Below are 10,264 nucleotides of genomic sequence, written 5' to 3'. Positions count from 1 at the left end.
CAACGAAAGTAAAAGTAGACAAATAAGACTGCATCAAACTAAAAAGCTTTCTGCACAGCAAAGGAAACAATTGCCAGAGTGAAATGGCAAGCTATGGAATGGGAGAAAATATTTGCAAACCATATATCTGATAAGAGGTTAATAACCAAAATACACAAGGAACTTGAACAACTCAATAGCAAAACACAAAACAAAACACGACAACAAAGCACAAAATAACGCAATTGAAAAATGGGCAAAGGTGGGGGTGGAGGGATAGATTGGGAGTTTGGGATTGACATGTATATATTGCTATATTTAAAACAGATAACCAGGGGACTTCCCTGGTGGTCCAGTGGGTAAGACTCCACGCTCACAATGCAGGGGGCCCAGGTTCGATCCCTGGTCAGGGAACTAGATCCCACATGCATGCCGCAACTAAGAAGTCCACCAGCCGCAACTAAGACCCGGCGCAGCCAAAATAAATAAATAACTAAATATATTTTTAAAAAAAGATAACCGGGACTTCCCTGGCGGTCCAATGGTTAAGACTTTGCCTTCCGATGCAAGGGGTGCAGGTTTGATCCCTGGTCAGGGAGCTAAGATCCCACATGCTTTGCGGCCAAAAACCAAAACACAAAACAGAAGCCGGGACTTCCCTGGTGGCGCAGTGGTTGAGAGTCCGCCTGCCAATGCAGGGGACATGGGTTCAAGCTCTGGTCCGGAAGGATCCCACATGCCGTGGAGCAGCTAGGCCTGTGTGCCACAACTACTGAGCCCATGTGCCACAACTACTGAAGCTCGCACACCTAGAGCCCTTGCTCTGCAACAAAGAGAGGCCACTGCAGTGAGAGGCCTGTGCAGTGCAACAAAGAGTGGCCTCCGTTCACCACAACTAGAGAAGCCCCACATGCAGCAATGAAGACCCAATGCAGCCAAAAATAAATATTTTTTTCAAAAAGAAGCAATATTTAACAAATTCAATAAAGACTTTAAAAATGGTCCACATCAAAAAAAATTTTTTAATAAAATAAAATAGATAACCAACAAGGACCTACTGTATAGCCCAACAAGGTCCTACTGTATAGTGGCAGGGAACTCTGCTCAGTATTCTGTAATAACTTAAATGGGAAAAGAATTTGAAAAAGAATAGATACATGTATATGTATAACTGAATCACTTTGCTGTACACCTGAAACTAACACAACACTGTTAACTAACTATACTTCAGTATAAAATAGCAATTTAAAACAAATTTTTTTAATGGGCAAAGGTACATCAACTATACTTCAATAAAAGTTAATTAATTAATTTTAAAACGGGCAAAGGATCTGAATAGATATTTCTCAAAAGAAGACATACAAATGGCCAACAGGTATATGAAAAGGTGCTCACCATCACTAATCATCAGGGAAATGCAAATCAAAACCACAATGAGATATCACCTCACACCTGTTAGAATGGCTACTATCAAGAACACAAGAGGTAACAAGTATTGGTGAGGATATGGAGAAAAGGGAATCCATGTACACTGTCGGTGGGAATGTAAATTGATACAATCATTATGGAAAACAGTATGAAGGTTTCTCAAGAAAATTAAAAATAGAACTACCCTATGATCCAGCAGTCTCCCTTCTGGCTATATAACCAAAGGAAATGAAATTGAACCCAGAGGACATTATGCTAAGTGAAATAAGCCAGACACAGAAAGACAAATACTGTGTGATCTCACTTACATGTGTAATCTAAAAGAGTTCAAAGTCATAGAAGAATAGAGTAGCATGGTGGTTGCCAGGGGTTGGGGTTTGGGGAAAATGGGGCAATGTTGGTCAAAGGGCACAAAGATTCAATTAGGCAAGATGAATAAGTTCTGGAGATCTAATATACAGCACGATGACTACAGTTAACACTTCTGGACTGATACTTGAAATGTGCTAAGAGGGTAGATCTTAAGTGTTCTTACCACAAAAAGGGGGAGAGGGGCAACTATGTGAGGTGCTAGATTTGTTAATTAGCTTGATTGTGGCTATCATTTCAAAATGTAAATATATATCAAAATAGCAAGTTGTACACATTGAATATAATTTTTGTCAATTATACAATAAAACTGGAAAAAATAAAGGAAAATAAAATAGACACAGAAATAGAGGAGAGGGAAGAAGAAAATGATACACAGCACCACGTAGGGACATTTAAAAGAACAACATTTATTATAATAATAGGAACAATACCTAACCATTATAGAGAGAGCTTAGGAAGGCTTTTTTCTCCTCTCCTACTTTAGCTTTCATTCTCCACCCTTCCCAACTCCCAACAAAGAATTTTCACTTACATATCCTGTTATCATCTTAAACCAAAAATGTCTGTTCACCATTCAAGAAGCAATAGTTGAGCGCCAACTTAGTGTCAGGCACTGCGAATTCTCTGATGAATCAAACAGGGCTTCTTTCTTCCATGAGTTCAGACTAGTAGGGAATAAAAACATAAAGACAAGTAAATTCCAGTAGGTACGCTACCGAATACAAATTCGTGTGCCCCATGCACAGTGAGGCCAAACACTACTGAAAGTCAGAATTTGGAGCAGAGAAAGGTTTATTGCAGGGCCATGCAAGGAGATATGATTGGTTCATGCCCAAAAACCCCCCCAAACTCCCTGAAGCGTTTCAGCAAAGCACTTTTTTTAAAAGCCAGGTGAAGGAGGGGGGTGTCACAGGGTATGTGATCAGCTGGCGCACAATTCTCTGATTGGTTGACGGTGAGGTAACAGGGCGCTGTCTCAGGGGTTAACATTATCAATCCTCAGGCTCCAGTAGGCCTGGGGGCTATGCGGTCAGGGTCATCAAGTAGTTAACATCTTCCATTCTGTGGGGGGGCTTTCAAATCAGTAAAACAACTCAGGAGCTGTGCATCAGATACTGTTATCTATGTACTTCAGAGAGGAGCTAAAGCAGCGGACATGGGGGAAGGCCTCCTGCTCCGTTACAGGTATTAGGTGCTTGGCCACGTCTGTTCCAAGTCGGGAGATGGAAGGGAGAGTGGGAGACCAGGGCACCTTGTGAAAGAACCTGAGGAAGAATGAGAATGTTGAGGGAGTAGGATTTATAAGAGGTGGTTGCGGATGGATTGAATTAAAGGATGAAGATGCGCACAAGGAAGGTAGAAAATGCTTAACTGGGACCGTTCAGAAGCGGGATGAGAGATGAAGCGAACTCCGAAGGCAGGTGGGCTCCTCAGAGCGAAGGTGCGGCCGCATCACTCACCTCCTCCCGGTCTTCCTGTTCCTCAGGAGACTCTCCGAGTCTAAGCTGAACAGGAGACCGTGTCCTTTCTCAGCCCCGTATTTGAAATAACTGAAGGGAAGGGCGATGGGACACAGGACATATTTCACGGAGGCCATTTCAACAATACAGTGAATTCATCTTGTGTCTGGGGTATGTGTGTATATGTATATACGTATACACACATATACACACTACATATATATTATATAATATGGGTGTGTACTGTGTCATATATCTCTATGTATATATGTGTGTATAATACAGGAATGGCTCAAATCAAAGTACATATTTTTTAAATCTCCCCTGAATTAAAAAATATAAATGGAATGGGGAGAAAAGTACAAAGTAATGAAAATATTTCCTACGGAAATGACAATATGTTTGTATTACAGTTGCAATATTTAGCACAAAGAATACAGGAGGCTGAGTTACGTTTTAATTCTGATAAACAACAAATATATTTCTGGATAAGAATGTCCCATGCAATATTCGAGACATACTTATATTAAAACATTGTTGTTTATTTGAAATTCAAATATAAGTCAGGGTCCTGCATTTTATCTGCCAATGCAAGTTTATTTCCTATTCTTCAAAATCAACAAGATTAAAATGTTGATGCAGTTTTAAATTTTCAAATTTCTATACATTTGTTCTTTTATGTAATACTTCATTTTAGTCATAAACTGATAGTTGGCATTATGAAAATACAAGGACTTCATAAAAGTCCAAAGTAAAAAGAACAAATCTACTCACATCTGATGAAGATGAAATAATCAGGGTTGATGATATTGATGTACCTTCCCACCGACATCCCTATACACACAAGGATGAAGAAGAGAGGGTGAATGGGGGCGTGTGTGCAGCAGGAGAAGCTAATAAGACTGGAATCATACCACATACACTTAAAATATAGAGTATTATGTTTAAATTTTACTTCATTTAACAGAAGGAAAAGAAACAAAGGAGATTGAAAAAAACTGCTGAACTTCAGGAAAATGTTCTTGACCACATGAGGGAAAAAAGGGGATTCATAAAATCCCCTTTTTCTTCTCCAGGGTACTCTGACCTTCCCAGCCTGTTACCTTGTCCCTGAGGCATAATGTTTCTTAATACTCTCCCAAGGGGCCTCCCTGGTGGTGCAGTGGTTAAGAATCTGCCTGCCAATGCAGGGGACACGGGTTCGATCCCTGGTCCGAGAAGATCCCACATGCCGCGGAGCAACTACGCCCGTGCACCACAACTACTGAGCCTGTGCGCCACAACTACTGAAGCCCATGCGCCTAGAGCCCGTGCTCCACAACAAGAGAAACCACCGCAATGAGAAGCCCGCGCACCGCAACGAAGAGAAGCCCCCACTCGCCGCAACTGAAGAAAGCCATTGCACAGCAACGAAGATCCAACGTGGCCAAAAATAAATAAATGAATAAATAAATTTATTTGAAAAAAAGACTCTCCCAAGATGCATGCTTATCACTAATAACAGCTACAAAATTTGTCAGCAAGGATGACTAGGACAAGTGGGACCTGGTTCATTACCATGGGACTTCCTGTCCTGGACACTCATGATGTCTTAGTCCTCAGTGGTCAGAAATTTGAGATCAGAACTAGGTAACCAGAGTGAAGGATCGAGTTAGAGAAACTCACAGGCAGGGATGGAGGGGAGAGACCAAAGCATGTATGGGAGCGGGACTTATAATGAGAAACAACAGGGCAGAACAGTGGCATCCTATGATTGTTAGCTTTAGGTGTGCTTTCAGTTACATTCTTCTGCTCCAGAAAATGAAAATTGTTCAATGTTATTAGCTTCTCAGGCAGAGGCTGCAAATTGGCAGCTGCAGACTGAGTCTATTCCACAGACCTGTTTTAGATAGGCAGCATGCTTTTCAATAAAACATATTTCAGTTAGTTGCCAACATTTAAAGAATGGAAGGTTTCATATAAACATTTTGATTTGGGGCCAGTCTTGAAAAACTGGGAAAATCTGGCAGTCCTGGCCCAACATTCCTGCCCAGCAACACTGAGCTGGCGCTGAGTACTGGCCATCTTCTTTGGAAGAGACATATTCTTCCCCAATTTGCCAGTCCCCACGCTCCTTGCTATTAAATTATCGGCCTGCCTTTGTCAGCATTTGTTTGTAACCCTGATCATTTAAAAACATGTTTTTTTATTATTCAAAATAATAGCAGAGAGAATCTTAGGATAAACTCTATGTACTCCTCACGCGGTATCAACAATTATCCTTCATCAACACCCTAACCAGTTCTCCAACACACTTGCATCTGCCCCTTGATTATTTAGATGCAAATCTAGACATCATCGCATCTGTAAATATTTCAGTGTGTGTCTCTTAAAGAACCAGAATGTGTGGTTCCTAATCAGGCCTCTTTCCATTATGCCAAATATGCCACAGGTAATACACCGTGATGATAAGGATATATTATGGAGTAACAGTAGTGAACATTTCTGAGGGCTTCTTCTGTGGCTAGACATTGTGCTACATACTTGTGTATGTTATGTCATGAAAGAAGATTTAATGACTTGTTATAGATCTCCCAGATGTCTTTGATTTCCATTTTAGTTTTTTTTTTCATTGTAAAATATAAGTAACTTATGTTTTCTGGGGGTTTTTTTAATAGGAAGGTTTTTTTTAATATTTATTTATTTATTTGGTTGCATCGGGTCTTAGTTGCGGCAGGCAGGCTCCTTAGCTGCGGCTCGAGGGCTCCTCAGTTGTGGCATGCGAACTCTTAGTTGAGGCATGCACGTGGGATCTAGTTCCCGGACCAGGGATAGAACCCAGGCCCCCTGCATTGGGAGCGTGGAGTCTTAACCACTGCACCACCAGGGAAGTCCCTAAGTAAATTATGTCTTAAGTTCATTGTCCACCAAATTTAAGGATGCTTAGGCTCAATTTTTGGGCTAGCTAGAGAAAGTGCTCAAAATTTGGTGATATCCGAGAGTCAACTTAGATATATATGCCTTTTAGTAGAAATATTTCCAACATTTCACTACTGCAACTCTCAGGCAATTATGTCATCAATGGTCTGTCAATCTGGTACTACGGTTTGAGTGAAAGAAACAAATTTCTGGTAGCATTTCATAGATTGCTAGAATCTAGCAGATCGATTGGACAGAAAGCATAGCTGGACAGGCTACATTTCAGAGGATTACGCTTATGTTACTCAGATCTGGTTCTAATTTTTAAAAAACATGTAGTGGGGCTTCCCTGGTGGCGCAGTGGTTGAGAGTCCGCCTGCCGATGCAGGGGACACGGGTTCATGCCCCGGTCCGGGAAGATCCCACATGCCACAGAGCGACTGGGCCCGTGAGCCATGGCCGCTGAGCCTGCGCGTCGGGAGCCTGTGCTCCGCAACGGGAGAGGCCACAACAGTGAGAGGCCCGCGTACCGCAAATAAATAAATAAATAAATAAAAAACATGTAGTGAATGTAGAGAAAAGGGAATCCTCGTTCACTGCTGGTGGGAATGTAAATGGGTGCAGCCGCTATGGAAAACAGTATGGATATTCCTCAAAAACTTAAAAATAGAACTACCATATGACCCAGCAATTTTACTCCTGGGTATTTATCCAAAGAAAGCAAAAACACTAATTAGAAGAGATATATGCACCCCTAAGTTCATTGAAGAGATATATGCACCCCTAAGTTCATTGCAGCATTATTCACAATAGTCAAGATATGGAAGCAACCTAAATGCCCATCAATAGATGAATAGATAAAGAAGATGTGGTATATATACACAATGGGACATTACTCAGCCATAAAAAAGAATGAAATCTTGCCATGTGCAACAACATGGATGAACTTAGAAGGTGTTATGCTAAGTGAAATAAGTCAGACAGTAAGACGAATACTGTATGATTTCATTTATATGTGGAATCTAAAAAGAAATGAACAAACAGAACAGAGTTATAGATACAGAGAACAGGTGGTTGCCAGATTTTATGTTACTTATAAATTATCCATATATATATTTAATTGTATACAGAGACTAAAAGAAGTGGTTCAGTTCTATTGGTTTTTTCCTTTAGGAAATCATGTTTCTGGTGGTAATAGGGAATTCCCAGAAGCTGGGGTTTACATATCCCAGTTTCCACTCACAAAGACCCAAAGTTCAAACTTATTCTCCAAACATGGAAAAGGCAACAAAACACACAACTTAAGAATATCTAGGACAAAGGTGTGTAAGTCCTGAAGCAGGTTTTAGAATGGTTGCCTCCACAATTTTTTCAGGTTCACTGACCTATATTCTGGCTTCAGTCACACACATGCATCTTGTAAGCTCCTTTCTGAAGGGAGAAAACCACAAATATTCAGTGTTTGGAGTTGAAGGTGAAATGAAATACACCATGTTCTGTTCGTGCTTGCTTTTTTTTTTTTTTTTTTAAATCTTAGTTCCCGGACCAGGGATTGAACCCGCACCCCCTGCAGTGGAAGCCTGGAGTCTTAACCACTGGACCGCCAGGGAAGTCCCCATGCTTGCTTTTAAATACCTATCCCACGGACTTCCCTGGTGGCGCAGTGGTTAAGAATCCACCTGCCAATGCAGTGGACACAGGCTCGATCCCTGGTCCGGGAAGAGCCCACATAACATGGAGCAACTAAGCCTGTGCGCCATAACTACTTAGCCTGCGCTCTGGAGCCCACGTGCCACAACTACTGAAACCCGTGTGCCTAGAGCCCCGTGCTCTGCAACAAGAGAAGCCACCGCAATGAGAAGCCCGCGCACCACAACAAGAGTAGCCCCCCCCCCCGCTCGCGGCAACCAGAGGAAGACGGCGCCCAGCAACGAAGACCCAACTCAGCCAAAAATAGATAAACAAATACAATTTAACTTTTTCCTAAGCAAGCAAGAGATCAGGATGCTATTTATAGAGAAAGGGAGGGGGGAGGTGGAAGGGGGAAGAGTAAATTCACCTGGGTTCACAGCAGGAGCTCAGCACAGGACAGCCTGAACTTGTGCAGAAGACCTGCAACTAGAGATGCTGGGGTGGAGCACAGTAGAGGATGCATACTCCATTCTGCGGTCCCGAGCCCATGCAATGCAAGCGTGCACTTGGATGCACTAAGCCTTGGGCTGTAGTCCACACTTCCACTATGATGTGGATTCATTACCAAGAATCTGGAGTGCTTGAACTTTCTCAAGGGGTGCAGTAAGTTTCCTGCAGAACTTATCTGACCCAGAATCCTTTGCAAATGCAGCTCCAAGATCACGCTCCCAGCACTCCAGGGTGCACAGCGGGCTCTGCAGAAGCTCAGAGCAAGGAGCAACCTAGTTAGTCATTTCAGCTTAATTACTAGCCCGTGGCATGGGCAGGCTGCCAAATATGAAAGGCTGGACTCTGCAACGGTCTCCAAACATTTCCGCGAGGGTTCCTGTGGTTACTGTGAGCTCATGCCCCCTCCCCTCCCCTCCCCCCCAAAAAAGAGCTTGCATAACCCAGTACAGCCCCTTCCTCAGGGCAGACACTCTGCTCGCGTGGGCAGTAGTGAGCTGAACTGTAAACCAGAGCCCCGATTCCGCAGATGCCCATGCCCCCACCAGCACCCTGCTTATCCAGGGTGCCCTCATTTTGGGCCCACGCCCCAGCCGCTGCCGCACTTAAGCAAGTGCCACCCCCGGCGACTGGCGGTAAAAAAAAAAGCCAATAGCAATCGTCCAAAGCAGAGTGAGTAAGCGGTGAACCCAGCCAAGACCGTTGTAACCCGTACCAGGCATCAGAAAGAGCACCAGCCTCAGCCTCTGTTCGCACCTAGCAGAGCTCATGGAGGCACAGGACTTCCATGGCGCGCCAGCCATGGAGCCTCCGCCCCGGGGCCACCACTATGACCCCGGGTAGTACATCCTGGGAGGGTACGAAGTGGAAATAAGATATGAATCTGTGCAGGGTCCAGCGCCAGAAGCCAGAGAACTCTATGTGGAGGAAGGAGGTCCGGGCCTTGCGGACGGCATGAACCATGTGGGCGACATGAGCCAAGAAGGCGACGGGAACCACGAGGGCGGCGATGGCGGCCAGGAGCCCGGGAAGCAGCCACCTGAGGAGCCAGGCCATGTGGCGGCGGCTGCTCAGGCCCAGCAGCCCAGAAACCGGCCTTGACGTTGCGTCCTGTGCAATAAGTTCACACCGTTGCAGCTGCAGGAACTGGAGGGCCTCTTCCAGAACACTCGGTGCCCGGACGTACTCACCAGGTATGTGGCGGGCTCCGGGTGGTTCGGGCTCATTTCCAGGCACCTTCGTCCCTCTGCTGGGCCTCCTCCTTCCCCTCCGAAGCCATAAAAGCCACCTGTGCCCCAGGATGGGGGGAGGAGAATGCCTTCTGCACATTAAAGGGAATATTTTCATACAGTAGTTACGTGGATCAAGTCTGGAAACTGGTTTGTGGTCGTTTGGTGGTGTTTTTTGTAAATTGTGGTAAAATGTACGTAAACGTAAGATTTACTATTTTAACACTTTAAAGTGTTCCGTTCAGTACTGTTAAGGATATTAATGTTGTCAGGCAAGCAATCTCCAGAATTTTTTTGTCTTGCAAAACTAAAACTCTGTACGGGGAAGACAAGTCACTATGCACCCCACCCCAAGCCCCTGGGAACCACCTTTCTATTTTCTCTTTTTATGAATTTGACTACTGTGGGCGCATCATATTAGTGGAGTTGTACAGTGTTTGTCTTTTTGTAACTGGCTTATTTCGCTTAGTATAATGTCCTCAGTATCCATCCATGTTGTAGCATGTGTCAGAATTTCCTTCCTTTTTAGGGCTGAATACTATTCCATTATATGTAAATACTGCCATTTGTTTATCTGTTCCTTTATTAATGAGCACTTGGGTTGCTTCTACCTTTTGGCTATTGTGAATAATGCTGCAGTGAGCATGTGTGCGCAAATAACTCATTTACCCCCCAAAATGAGCCCTGTTACACCGGCCTGGTTTAAACTATCTATGCATGCAGCAGAAAGACTGCAAGTCCTAAGATGGGAGAATGAAA

At 43.7% G+C, this 10,264-nt stretch overlaps 1 non-coding gene across 1 annotated transcript; it reads left to right on the top strand.

The window, feature by feature from the left end:
• Positions 1 to 320: 320 nt before the first annotated feature.
• On the top strand, positions 321 to 393 carry TRNAC-ACA (transfer RNA cysteine (anticodon ACA)). The gene has a single exon. It is a non-coding gene; the product is annotated as a tRNA-Cys (tRNA).
• The last annotated feature ends 9,871 nt before the right edge of the window (positions 394 to 10,264 follow it).

Source organism: Pseudorca crassidens, chromosome X (genome assembly GCF_039906515.1).
Source record: "Pseudorca crassidens isolate mPseCra1 chromosome X, mPseCra1.hap1, whole genome shotgun sequence".
Taxonomy (NCBI): domain Eukaryota; kingdom Metazoa; phylum Chordata; class Mammalia; order Artiodactyla; family Delphinidae; genus Pseudorca; species Pseudorca crassidens.
The sequence above is the reverse complement of the archived record's forward strand: the minus strand, read 5'-3'. Positions and strand labels throughout refer to the sequence as shown.